At 43.1% G+C, this 14,456-nt stretch overlaps 1 non-coding gene across 1 annotated transcript; it reads left to right on the top strand.

Moving 5' to 3' along the window:
• Positions 1-3,006: 3,006 nt before the first annotated feature.
• Trnah-gug (transfer RNA histidin (anticodon GUG)) lies at positions 3,007-3,078 on the top strand. Its single transcript has one exon. It is a non-coding gene; the product is annotated as a tRNA-His (tRNA).
• Positions 3,079-14,456: the final 11,378 nt, after the last annotated feature.

Genomic DNA, 14,456 nt, shown 5'->3' with positions numbered 1-14,456 from the left:
ACAAACTTACAGCTTGTTGATTACTTCACGAAAAAATATCAATCATTTGAATGATTTTGCAAATGTGTAACTAGCGCCGCCTAGTGGACCATTAACTGTAAGCCCTTGACTCACTTAACAACGTTGTCGAAGACACCAACTTTCTAAGTGGTGAGAGTCCTGAGATATATGAAATTTAGAATTTGCCGTTTATTGGTGGAATTTCTTATTAAACGATCCATCACCATCCATCATGGCATCGCAAATAAAATTATTAGAAAGCAGATTTTTGAATCAGTTTAACCAGACAAACCACCCTAACATAACAATAATAGGGAATAGGGTCAACAATTGAAAATAAACTTTCTAAAACACAATATGTGTCTAAAAACTTAAAGCTGAAGCTTAAACAGTTTTGTCTTCGCAAATACGGCTCTGGACCCATTGTGCAGTGTGGCGGCTGTATCGCTTCCATCACCAAGCCACGTTTGTGTTGATGATGATGGCTTTCAGCCTCTTGTCTATTCATGTGCAGTTATAACCGTGCTGGTTAGAGCGCAGGATACCGTGGATCACCATGATAGTGTCTCGGTTCGATTCCCACCGCCGCCCGTATTTCTTTTTAAACATGTATTGGTATTTGATGCCGCCGCTGCTGCCATGATCAGTCTAAAAATAGAACAAATAATGAGAAACCAGTGCGACAGAGCACACGCACACATGCGAAATTTTCCTTTTCCAGATTCTAGGAAGCCAATACAATTTTTGGTATACTGCCACCTACCAATTTTTGTATTTGCAAGGCCCTAATACAATATTTGTATATGTTTCATACCCAATTGTATTAGAATCTGCCAATCTCAGGTTGCGTGTTCCAACATAGAAAAAACATGTAGACTAACAATAACCAGCCCCTGTAACACTGGGAATCGAATAATTATCCAAACTTTCATGTTTCAACTGCACTATACTTACAACTTCACATTTTTCTCGTTTTTCGTATGCCGAAGGCAACCACACCAAAGCAGCAGCTAGCCGAATTGTCCTTCATTATCGTTCAATTTTTACTTCGCCAGATTCACTTATTGAACTGACCTATAATTCACACCCCACAGAAGCTTTGCCCAAGAAACAATTTTTGCTTGAAGAAATGTTTCTTAAACCAACGTTATTAAGCTGTTAGTCGTATTATATTTGAATAATTTTGGAATAAAACTATTCTTCAACTCTTGTTCGCTCAAAAATGAGAATCTATTCAACATCAACAGTTCTATAAGCACGATGAAATGAATGTTTATTCAATGATCGTACATTGGTTGTTGAACCATCAGCTATTTACACAAATATCATAAACTTTTCTTCAACGTTTATTAAACATCGTTGTTTGACGCTATTTGTTTAATCGTTTAAGAATGGCTTAAGAAACCATTATTGTGCATTAACAAGATAAGAAACCAATATTTCCTAATTCTTTAATAGCTATTCAATGCAAGTATATATAAAACATCGATTACAGTATTTCCATCAATGACATGCTCAAAAAATGGAATAACCTAAGCGGGTGTTGGCATTAAGACACATATAAGAGATTAATCCCATTCCGCTGTTCAACTTCAACCCACCAGGATACAAATTTCGAAAATGTTCTATTTTCCTTCACTGGGCACATTCTTCCGCTAAATCCACCTCATATTCACTTTAGCTTCGCCACGCGTCATAAACAAACATCCTCTGCGTAAAGCGCAGCTAAAACTTTTCCAATAATATTCAATCAGCCTCGAGAGAGGGCCCCGGTCCAGATTATTAGATTCATTGCGAATCCACCAGATCGCATACCAGCGCAAGGGAGAATACCTAAATCGCATTAATAGCCTGGGGCCCAATCGACACTCCATCCCATGCACGGTCCTCGCCGACGTCGGAAGCACCTTTCTTCAGTGTGGCGGAATTACTCGCAATTTGATGTGTGTGTATGGCGATGCGAGGGTCTATTTCGTCGGAGAAAGCAATTATTATTCTTTTCCCTGGTCGGCCAGGGTATTTGAGTAATTGCTGCTCGTCGTGTTCGGGGGAAAACTCCCCCGAAGTGTGTGTAGTTGATCTGTACACCTCTTAACCCAGGCAGTAGTGGAGAATCTACCTTTGTTGTATACCCAGTACCCACCTTCAAGGGGGATACGAACAAGTCGACTGCTGGAATATCTACGCATCCCCACGTGTACTTCTGCTTGTTAAGTGGCAGGCAGTGCGTATGCTTGATGAGTAAACATAATTAGATCTTAATTGCTTTCGTAGAGCAGCGAGAGATAGAGTGGGGATTCAACCTTACCGTATCGAACAACCACCGGCAACTAACAGCGCTCGCATGTGCTTAGTTAGGGTATAAGTTAGCACGATGATGTGGGTTGTGAGGTTTGTTCTCCTTATCGAACTTGATTGAGGTTTCTGTACACGTGTTTTGATTGTTGGAGGAAACAAGGTGAATATCTTTCAAGTGAATAACACGGATAAGAAAGGATTTTATTATTATTTCCGAAATTTCAACTTCTATGCAGTTGCTTTTCAAAAGTTTCAGAAGTTGTCTTAAGTGCGTCAAAATAGTAGAGTAGGTAAGTGCTATCTGTATAAAATTATAGCTGTTGCTTGCAATCATCGGTCGTGAGTGCAATCTGCCGTCACTGAACTAACATACACAAAAAACCTTATCAAAGCCTATCAAAGCTAAGAGGCAAAGGCTGTGGAGAGGCAAAGCCACATACGCCACCAAATCGGTGCGGTGCCGTATTGTTATCATTCGTCATCGTTTTTACTGTCCATACACTCCACTGTGGAGAGGTGTTCAATCTATTTTTGCCTCTTCATGAGTCGCACTTGTATTGACCGAACACAATAATTGGTTTGAATTGTGGCTGAATTGCAATTGCCGTCACATGCGATAGAAGAAAGTAGATTTATTACTTTCAGCCAATAGCGTACACTGATTTCAAGTAGCACTCTGGACGACCACCGATCACCGCAACCTCGATAGCCGTGATCGTCTAGTGGTTAGGACCCTACGTTGTGGCCGTAGTAACCCAGGTTCGAATCCTGGTCACGGCAGTGACTGCAAAGTTCACTGTCACGGCGAGGTGTACTTTTTTTTTTTGGAAATGTCACATTCCAACACCGCACATATAAGTTGCCTCTCACTCACTTGTTGAATCCCAAACACACACGACGGACGGTAACTTGCTTTGGCTTGGTGCTGACGGTACGGCCGCTTTCGGGGGAGAACAAAAAACTCATAAGTAATCGGTAGACCGGAGCGAATCGTGAGAAAGAGAAATATGGCGGTCGGCGTTGTCGTCGTGATGGTGCGGGATACCGGTTTTAAGAAATGCCATAACTCAGGTTCTCGTTCCCTGCCGAAGTGCAATTGGTGGGAAAAACGAGTGTGGGATTTCTTCTTAGTTCTCGACTGCAGACTGGTATGGTAGAAGAAGTTCCGCTTGGATGAGATCATAGCTGCGCTAGGGAAAGACTTTTCCACGTCGAGGGATTTTCCGTGGCCGGTCGGAAGGTGTTGAGAAAAGTTTTATTGAGTTCACACTTCCAACCGGTCGGTCTTGGTGGCTTTAAATTCGATTAGTTTTGTCCTTTGTCGAAGTTGTTTGAGGTGGGTCTAAGTTTATGTTCGAAGAAAAGGGTTTAATGATTATTTATTGCCATAAGTAATGAAGTCAATTTAGGAAGCTAAGAGTCAAGAACAAAAGATGCAAAGCTTTTTGGAAAATTTATTTGAAGTATGTTTTGGAATGCTTACCATATCGATTAGACTTTTTTTGGCACACATTTCTCAAAAGGAGGAGAACGTGCCTCTGGAGCCGACCTACTTATACCGGTCAGACTAAGGCCGCAGTGGCCTCTGCTGTACATAGTAACCGTTTCCATTCTAATCGGTCCATGGCTGTGTGTCTCCAGTTCCGCACTCTGCGAAGGGTCCGCAGATCGTCCTCCACTTGATCGACCCACCTAGCTCGCTTCTTGTACCGGTTGGATGACTCTCGTGAACCATTTTAGTCGGGTTGCTATCCGACATCCTGATAAAGTGACCCGCCCACCGAAGCCTCCCGACTTTCACGGTTGTGACGATGGTTGGTTCTCTCAGTAGCTGATGCAGCTCGTGGTTCATTCGCCTTCTCCAAGTCCCGTTTTCCACCTGCATCTAACCAGTCTAAAATCAGCATTTTGTAGATAGTTACCTTTGTGTGCCGGTGAACTTTGTTCGATCGTAGAGTTTTGCGGAATCCATAGTAAGCTCGATTTCCTGCCACAATGCGTTTCTGAATTTCTCTGCTGGTGTCGTTGTTGGCGGTCACCAGTGAGTCCAAGTACACGAATTCTTCAACCGCCTCGATTCCATCACCGTCGATGGAAATTCGGGGTGGCGGGCGCGGTGATACCTCCCTGGAGCCCTTTGCCATCATGTACTTTGTCTTCGACACATTAATGTCTAATCCGATTCGCCTGGCTTCACTGTTTAGTCGGATGTACGTTTCCGCCATCGTCTCAAATTTGTGAGCTTTAATATCAATATCATCCGCGAAACCAAGCAGCTGAACGAACTTCGTGAAAATCGTTCTTCTCGTGTTTATCCCCGCTTTCCATATTACACCCTTCAAAGCAATGTTGAACAACAAGTACGAAAGACCATCACCTTGCCGTAACCCTTTGCGAGATTCGAAGGGACTCGAGAGTGTCCCTGATACTCGAATCGCCCTTTTTGTAGATGAGACAAACGATACCTTCCATCCGTTCCTCCGGTAACCGGTAATACTTCCTCCTCCCAAATCTTGGTAATGACCCAGTGTAGTGCTCTCACCAGTGCTTCTCCACCGTATTTTAGAAGCTCGCTTGGTAGTTGATCTGCTCCAGCGGCTTTGTTGTTTTTCAACCGGCCAACCTCCTCCTTGATCTCTTGGAGGTCAGGGGCCGGAAGTCTTTCGTCCTGTGCACATACTCCTAGATCTGTTACCACGCCACCTTCGGTACTTGCAAAGTCGCCATTGAGGTGCTCATCGTAATGCTGCCGCCACCTCACGACCACCTCACGCTCACTCGTGAGAATATTCCCGTGATTATCTCGGCACATGTCAGCTTGTGGCACAAAGCCTCTGCGCGAGCGGTTCAGCTTCTCGTAGAACTTTCGTGTGTCCTTAGCGCGGTACAGCTCTTCCATCGCTTCGCGATCTCGTTCTTCCTGCTGGTACATCTTCATCCGGAAGACTGTGTTCTGCCTGTTCCGCGCCTGTCTGTAACGTGCCTCATTCGCTCTCGTACGGTGTTGCAACATTCTCGTCCATGCTGCATTCTTCTCGTTTTTCAACTGCTCACATTCGCCGTCGTACCAGTCGTTTCTGTGATTCGGATTCGCGTAGCCTAGTGCTGTAGCCGAGGTACTACCCATGGCGGATCGGATATCCCTCTAGCCATCTTCAAGTGTAGCTGCGCTAAGCTGTTCTTCCGTTGGTAGGGCCACTGCTAACTGCTGCGCGTAGTCTTGAGCCACTTGTCGATGTAGAGCCGCGGCGTTCGACTTTGACGTGTGGAGATAACTGTCGAAAGTTTTGAGCGCATGCATACAGCGACTTAGTAGTGATCCGAATCTATATTCGCACTGCGGTATGTGCGGCTGCGGACATTGGTAATTTCCGAGAAGAATTTACCGTCGATTAGAACATGGTCTAACAAAACATTGGTTTTGTTTGATGGTCGGGTGGCGGCGGTAGTCGGCGCAAGGTTGCTGCAAACGGTCGTCGAGACACATTCGCTAGAGGTCAAGCAAAGATTCGTCTGGTCGGATTCCAGAACCGTCATCTCGTGGATACACTCGGAGCAGTGGAGGTTCAAGCCGTTCGTGGCATTCAGGATCGGCGAGATTCTCAGTCTCACGAAGCACAGCGAGTGAAACTGAATTTCCACGAAGAGTAACATCGCCGACGACTTGACGAAGTGGATGGACGGAAGCAGTTTGGAGTCAAACAGACCGTGGTTTCGAGGTCCGGCGTTCCTCTACCAGCCGGAAGAGCGGTGGACGAAGTAGGAAACGGTAGAACCGAACACGACAGAAGAAGTACGGGCATGTCACTTGATCCGCAATAGCGCACCTGAAGAGCCGATGGTTGACGTGGATCGTATTTCCCTCCCGATGGAAAGTTCTGGTCAGGACGGTAGCATGCGGGTATCACTTCAAATCCAACTGTGATCGGAAGCGAAAAGGTCTGGCGATTGAAGCGGCTTCAGCACCACCAAGGGTGCGAAGCGTGGTGAAGACGGCGTATACTTCGATTGGAAAGTAGAGCGGCCCAGGGCTCGTTTCTTCCTTTTGAACTCCGTTTCCCGGTTATTCTTCCGAAACGACACCCCATTACACGGAAGTTGTTGAAGTACTACCACCAGCAGGCGACTCACGCAGAGACCGTGGTCAACGAGGTCCGGCAACGGTTTCGAATCCCGAATCTTCGAGCGGAACTGAAGGCGGTGATGAAGGCTTGCGTTTGGTGCAGGACGAAGAAGTGTGCGCGGAAGATTCCGAGGATGGATCCTCTCCCGTTGGCGCGTATCACTCCGGGCTGGCGGCCGTTCAGCTTGACTGGGGTGGACTATTGCTGTCCGGTCACGGTCACAGTTGGACGCAGATCGGAAAAGCGGAGGGTCTGCCTTTTCACGTGTTTGACGACGAGAGCGATTCACCTGGAAATGGCTCATAACTTGACGACACAATCGTGTTTGATGGCCATCCGGCGTTTCATGTGTCGCCGGGGAAAACCGTCGAATTCTATTCCGACAATGGAACGAACTCCCAGGGAGCGAGCAAGGAGATTGTCCGGAAGATAGATGGAGAATGCGATGAAGCTATGACTGATGCGAGGACAAGGTAGAATTTCAACCCGCCAAGCGCGCTCCACATGGGAGGCGTTTGGGAGCGACTGGTCCGATCTGTGAAAGCAGCCTTGGCGGTGCTCCAAGACGGAAGAAAGTTGACGGATGAAGTGCTACTGACTACGTTGGCTGAAGCGGAGGACCTGGTGAATTCGCGTCCGTTAACGTACGCCGGACTAAGTCCGGAGGCTAGCGAAGCATTGACGCCGAACCAGTTCGTGAAAGGTCCGGCTTTGACGGCAGATCGTATTTCGACTACGAATGAAGGCGAAGCGCGCCGAGACCTGCACAAGCGTTCGCAGGCACTCGCAGATCGTCTGTGGAAGCGGTGGATAGCGAAGTACGTGCCGGCGATCATCCAACGGACCAGGTGGCACGAAGAGATCCAGCCCATCAGCCAAGGCGATCTGGTGTACATAGCGGATGAAGGAGTGGAAAAGAGCTGGACGCGTGGCGTAGTGATTGAAGTTAACCCTGGAGCTGATGGCGGAGTCCGGTAAGCGCTGGTGTAAACGACGAAGGGAGAGTTCCGGCGGACGGTAGGAAAGCTGGCTGTGCTGGAGATTCAAGGGCGTAACTCTGGTGCTGGAGGATCCCCCAGAATTACGGGGAGGTGGTATGTACGCACCACCCAGCATCGAGAAACCGTCAGCAGCAAGTGCCTTCTGTAACGAGTAGGTAGCGCCACACTGGGAAAGTAGGCAGAGAAAAGGTAGGCGAAAATTTTATAGATGAATTCATTGGGTGATGGATGTAAATAAAGAATTGTGATAGGGTGGATTGAAGTTTAAAGTAGCTCAAACAAGTAGTCCAGAGACTAATTGAGTGCTTTCGGATCCTGATGTAAGTAGAAGAAGGCACCAAACAGGCGGAAGTGGTATTTATCAATATTCATTTTAGATTGGCTATCGAGTCCCGAGCGGTTGAAGGTGACCTGTAACATGCAAAAAAGGAATAAAAAGGAAACTTTAAAACGTAATTAGAGAAATTGTTAAATAGTAACAATAGTGAATACTTTTCATAAATTCAGTTCAAGCTGCTGTAAATACAAAATACTGCTGTGGAAATTGTGTTTCTAAGTCGTCCGAACAGTTGCTGCAAAGTAGAAAAGGGCAACTATACGACTAAACGGAGATTATACCAATTTAATTCTAATTTGATTCTATAATTGCCCATTTCCACTTTAAATCAGCTTTAAACAGGTCGTGAATAGCAATGCCAGCTTTATATAGCTCCATGGTTACTTGGACAAAAAAAATCCTCCTGCGGTTCTTCAAGCCATTTTTGCTAGGACTCCTCCAGAAGCTCAAGCTGTGGTACCTCTACACATTCTTCTAGGGATTCCTCTCCTGCGGTTCTTTCAGCAATTATCCCTAGGAATCATCCACATTCTAACTACGGCACCGTCATGAATAATTTAACGGATTTCGATGAACTATACTGTGCGCAGTATGAATGTTTGAGTAGGGAGATTAGGGGCATAATGGACACCCCAGTTTTTGCCGAAACCGTTGACTTTTATGTTAAACTTTTAATTCACAAGTGTAAAGGAACAAGACATTGTTCTATTTTTCAAAAGAACCATTTGTTCATTTCATTTTCATTTATTTAGTTCACATCAAATTCATGATAATACTGAATCAACAATTTGCCGCCATAATACTCGATTTGCAGCTGCAGCTCTCCATCCTCGGTCACGCCCAATACTCGCCAGATCACGCTCCACCTGGTCCGCCCATCGTGCTCTCTGCGCTCCACGCCTTCTTGTACCAACCGGATGGTTAGCAAACACCAACTTTGCAGGGTTGTTGTCCGGCATTCTTGCAACATGCCCTGCCCACCGTATCCTTCCAGCTTTGGCCACTTTCTGGATACTGTGTTCGCCGTAAAGTGCAGCGAGCTCGTGGTTCATCCTTCTCCGCCACACACCGTTCTCTTGCACACCGCCGAAGATCGTCCTTAGCACCCGTCGCTCGAAAACTCCGAGTGCTTGCAGGTCCTCCTCGAGCATCGTCCATGTCTCGTGTCCGTAGATAACCACCGGTCTTATTAACGTCTTGTACATGGTACATTTGGTGCGGGGTGAATCTTTTTTGACCGCAGTTTCTTCTGGAGCCCATAGTAGGCACGACTTCCACTGATGATGCGCCTTCGTATTTCACGGCTCACGTTATTGTCAGCCGTTAGCAAGGAACCGAGGTAAACGAATTCTTCTACCACCTCGAAAGTATCCCCGTCTATCGTAACATTGCTGCCAAGGCTTGTCCTGTCTCGCTCAGTCCCACCTACCAGCATGTACTTTGTCTTAGCCGCATTCACCACCAGTCCGACCTTTGCTGCTTCACGTTTCAGGCGGGTGTACTGTTCTGCCACCGTTCCAAATGTTCTGGCAATAATATCCATGTCATCCGCAAAACAGACAAATTGACTGGATTTCGTGAAGATCGTACCCCGGCTGTTGAGCCCGGCTCGTCGCATAACACCTTCCAGGGCGATGTTGAATAGTAGGCAGGAAAGTCCATCACCTTGTCGTAGTCCCCGTCGAGATTCAAATGAACTGGATAGCTCACCCGAAATCCTTACGCTGTTCTGCACACCGTCCATCGTTGCTCTTATCAGTCTAGTCATCCAGTCTCGTCAGTCTAGTCTCGTCCATAATTTTCCATAGCTCTGTGCGATCGATACTGTCGTATGCCGCTTTGAAGTCGATGAACAGGTGATGCGTTGGGACCTGGTATTCACGGCATTTCTGGAGGATTTGCCGTACGGTGAAGATCTGGTCCGTTGTTGACACCATTTGTATTCCTCTAAAATAACCAAAATATCATTGAAATTAAAATATGTTTTTCATTTGGTGAAATTCTTATAATTTCAAAGCAGCAGCAAATAAGGTATTATGAGTGTTTGGGTGTGTCCATCATAAAAACAAGTGAATCGTTGCATTATTTACATGCATACGCAGGTGAAAAAATTGATGAAGTACTTTATTTTTGATCAGAATTTACTCAAAATGGCGATTTTAATGTTGTACCGTAAAACGGGGTATCTTTGATAATGCGGGTATCTTTGATAGTGCGACAGGCATTGTATAGGTTATCTTATATCTATGATTCCTTTAATCAGTTAAGAAAAAGGCAAACATAGATCAATTCTATGCATATGAAAGTTCATCTTAGACGTATTTTCATTAAAACCTAGTTTTGTACAACTTTTTGGACAAGAAATAAAAATTGTTGATATTTTTGTCATTTGTCAACCCCTTCAAACAATCTGCCATACGACTTCGTTACAACTATTTTTTCAATGAATGGACTTTTATTCTCGTTAGAATCATCATAGTAGATTCTAAATCTGGCCTTGAATCTCTTAACGAATTGTGTTTTTACGAAATGGCAGCAGTTTTGTAAATTGTGACATAAATCTCCATACATTGATAAACGCCTAAAAGTATGCAATGCCCTTGAAATATCCTGTAGATTAATCAGTGTTGTTCAAAATCATATATACAAAAGCCCAGAGTTGTCTGTCCTTCCGTCACGCTCTGAAATGTTTCATTGAAATGTTTCACAGAATAAAAGCTTCAATAACCATTGCACTGTAGCATTGTACCTGTGTTGAAATGGTGCATCATTGATTTGATGCATCGTTGCATTGTTTCGTCATTGCATTGTTGCATTGCTGCATCGCTGAATTGGTGTATCGTTGCATTAGTGCATCATTGGATTGGTGCATCGTTGCATTGGTGCATCATTGCATAGGTGCATCGTTGCATTGTTGCATCGTTGCATTGGTGCATCGCTGAATTGATCCATCGTTGCATTGGTGCATCGTTGCATTGGTGCGTTGTTGAATTTGTGCATCGTTGCGTTGGCGCATCATTGCATTGGTGCACGTTGCATAGGTGCATAGTTGCATTGGTGTATCGTTGCGTTAGTGCATCATTGCATTGGTGCTTCGCTGAATTGGTTCATCGTTGCATAGGTGCATCGCTGCATTCTTGCATTGGTGTTGCATCGATGCATTGTAGTATCGCTATATTGTTGTATCGTTTCATTGATGCATCGCTGCATTTTTGCATTGCTGCATCAATCCAGTAGAAAGATCTAGAAGTTCCATTATTACATGGGCTAGAACCCTACAACAGTCATACAGGGTGTTAGGTTCGTGAGTGCAAACTTTTTAAAGGGTGATAGAAAACCATAGGGTAAAAAATATAATTTGGACATGTATGTAATTTGGACAGGCACGGCGTTGTATGCCTTTTTCCGGAGAGCCTATAAAAGTAGACACTTCTCAATATCGATTATTGGATCAAGAAGACCCTATTCTGATGACTTACGGTGAAAATACGCTTAACAATTAAGAATTTACTTCAAAATTATCGAAAATGTAAATCATTTCACTAAAACCCCTCAAATGCACAGGTATGCAAGACGACATACACTTCGCAGTCAAATACAATATTCGCCTCAAAATCGTTGAATTAATAATTGTAATAAATTTAAAAGCCTGATTGCAATGAAAAATGTTCAATAAAGAAACATTAGGCAGCCAATCTCTTAACATTCATCTAGAACGTTTAAAATAGGTGGTGTCCAAATTACATTACAAGTTTTCTACTGTAAATATATTTTGGTCATCTGACGAACTACATGGAGATGCTGTGCGATTGCATACTTGGAGGCGTATTCTGTGGGTCTGGCGATATTTCCTCGATTTTAACAAAAACTGTAATAGTTATCAAAATAGATGCCAGTTAAGCGAAGAAATTTGATTATTTGCTAGAAAATATCTGTTAATTTATGCTACTTCCATGATTTAGCAGTATTCATGGCTAAACATTGAGATAATTGCCCTGTCCAAATTATATATACCTGAGGGTGTCCAAAACATATATTCGGTGTCCAAAATCCAATTCTTACAGGCGATCGGAAATTGTGATTTTCTCAGCTTAAAATGCTTTCGTTAAGGTTTTTGTCACCAGGGACGCAAAGCACAATCGTATTACTAGCGTATTAGTAACTTTACAAAATAATCAACTGCTTTCTAAGAAAGCTAGGGGACGATTTTTTCAACGTTGTCCTCAGCCTGTCCAAAATACATGAATTACCCTAAATGGTGACAAAAGTTGTTCTACGCATATGGTCAAATCTCAACCGTTACGTAGTTATTGAACTTCCCATGTTTTTGATCTCATTGCCTTAACTGGCTATAACTTGAAAATGGTCAAACTTATCGCAATTTTTTTTTACCCTTATTCGAAAGATTATTGAATTTTCTATCAAAAGGCATCTTTGAATCGATTGGTTTAGTTAAATAACAAAGTTTTCTAGAGCAAAATAGCTAAAAATAGTGTATTTTAATTTGTTTTTGTCAATTATCTTTGAAACATGCGTAATAAATTAAAAAAATTTCTTTGGCAAAGTTGTGGCCCCTGTTCAATTCAACAATCCGTTCTTTGACACCAAACTTTTAGCTCTTATCGTTTTCTTGCAATTTCGATTTAAATGTGCGGCACAGTGCGCAAAAAAGTGCTTACCTTGACAGTTGCAAATTTTTGACCTGATATGCGATGTTTAAATCGAAATTGCAAGAAAACGATAAGAGATAGACGTTTGATGTCAAAGAACGAATTGTAGAGTAGAACGAGAGCCACAACTTTTCCAAAGAAATTTTTTTAATTTATTATGCGTATTTCAAAGATAATTGACAAAAACAAATAAAAACACACTATTTTGAGCTAATTTGCTCCAGAAAACTTAGTTATTTACCTAAACCAATTGATTCAAAGATGTCTTTTGGTAGAAAATTCAATAACCTTTCGAATAAGGGTAAAAAAATTGCGATAAGTTTGACCATTTTCAAGTTATAGCCAGTTAAGGCAATGAGAGTCCAAAACATGGGAAGTTCAATAACTACGTAACGGTTGATATTTGACCATATGCGTAGAACAATTTTTTTCACCATTTATGGTCCTCTATCACCCTTTAAAAAGTTTGCACTCAGGAACCTAACACCCTGTATATACAGGGTGTTAGGTTCGTGAGTGCAAACTTTTTAAAGGGTGATAGAGGACCATAAATGGTGAAAAAAATTGTTCTACGCATATGGTCAATTCTCAACCGTTACGTAGTTATTGAACTTCCAATGTTTTTGACTTTTATTGCCTTAACTGGCTGTAACTTAAAAATGACCAAAATTATCGCAGTTTTTTGACCCTTATTCGAAAGATTATTGAGTTTTCTATCAAATGGCATCTTTGAATCGATTGGTTTTGTTAAATAACTAAGTTTTCTAGAGCAAATCGCTCAAAAGTAGTGTGTTCTAATTTGAATTTGTCAATTATCTTTGAAAAATGCGTAATGAATTAAAATTTCTTCTTAGGTGAAGTTGTGGCCCCAGTTTTACTCTACCTTTAAAAAGTTTGCACTCACGAACCTAACACCCTGTATAGCTTTCCAAAGAGATGCACCATGCTGAGTGAAATATTTCACATACTCATTGATACATAAGCCTTCAAGAAAGCTTCTAGAAATTTTCTTTCCAGGAGAATCTGGAATTTTCTTCATTGGATAAAGAAAATTACTTTTTTCAGGAACGTGGTTAGCCACGTTGGGTCTGCTAATCATATATATAAAATCCCAGAGTTGTCTGTCCTTCCGTCACGCTTTGAAATGTTTCATTGAAATGTTTCACAGAATGAAAGCCACAATAATCATTACACTGTAGCATTGGTCCTATGTTGACTTGGTGCATCCCTGCATTGGTGCCTCACTGCATTGGTGCATCGTTGCATAGGTGCATCGTTGCATAGTTGCATCGTTGCGTATGTGCATCGTTGAATTGGTGCAACATTGCATTAAAGCATCATTGCATTGGTGCATCACTGTATTCGTGCATCGTTGCATTGGTGTATATTTGAATTAGTACATCGTTGCATTGGTGCATCGCTGCATTTGTCTTACATCAATGCATCGTAGGATTTTTAAAGCATTGTTTTGTTAAATCAATTCAGCAGTTTCTAGAATTTTCTTTCCATTCTATGAATCAGAACCCTACAACAATCATTTCCAGTCAAAGAGTGGATGCTTGGAAGTATACCTTCTGGCGCTTCCGATGAGATGCCCACAAATTTCCCGAATGGAGGAGAACGTGCCTCTAGAGCCGACTTACTGATACCTGATGAGATGCCCTAAGCTATGAAATTTTTCACATATGCTTTGATGTAATAGCTTTCGTGGAATCTTTTAAAAAGTTTCCTTCTAGAAGATTCTGTGAATAAAAATCATAGATAGGAAACCCCAGAGTTGTTCGTTCTTCCGTCACGTTTGACTTGTACCATTTGGGCAGGTAGCATAGCATAGCATAGCCGACCGTACACATCCTGGGGTGGCTGTCGATAGAGACGTTTAATACGCCAGAAAAGTTGCCTGGGACTTGACAAACCTTTCATTTAACGAACTCTCGACACCTGGCCAGGCCCTTACGATCAGCGGGGAAGAGGAGGAAATGTTGATTAGATATCTACTCACAATATGTCCAAGAACTTGGCCCAC

This window comes from Aedes albopictus, chromosome 1, assembly GCF_035046485.1.
Source record: "Aedes albopictus strain Foshan chromosome 1, AalbF5, whole genome shotgun sequence".
Lineage (NCBI taxonomy): Eukaryota > Metazoa > Arthropoda > Insecta > Diptera > Culicidae > Aedes > Aedes albopictus.
This window is presented reverse-complemented; position numbering and strand designations above follow the sequence as displayed.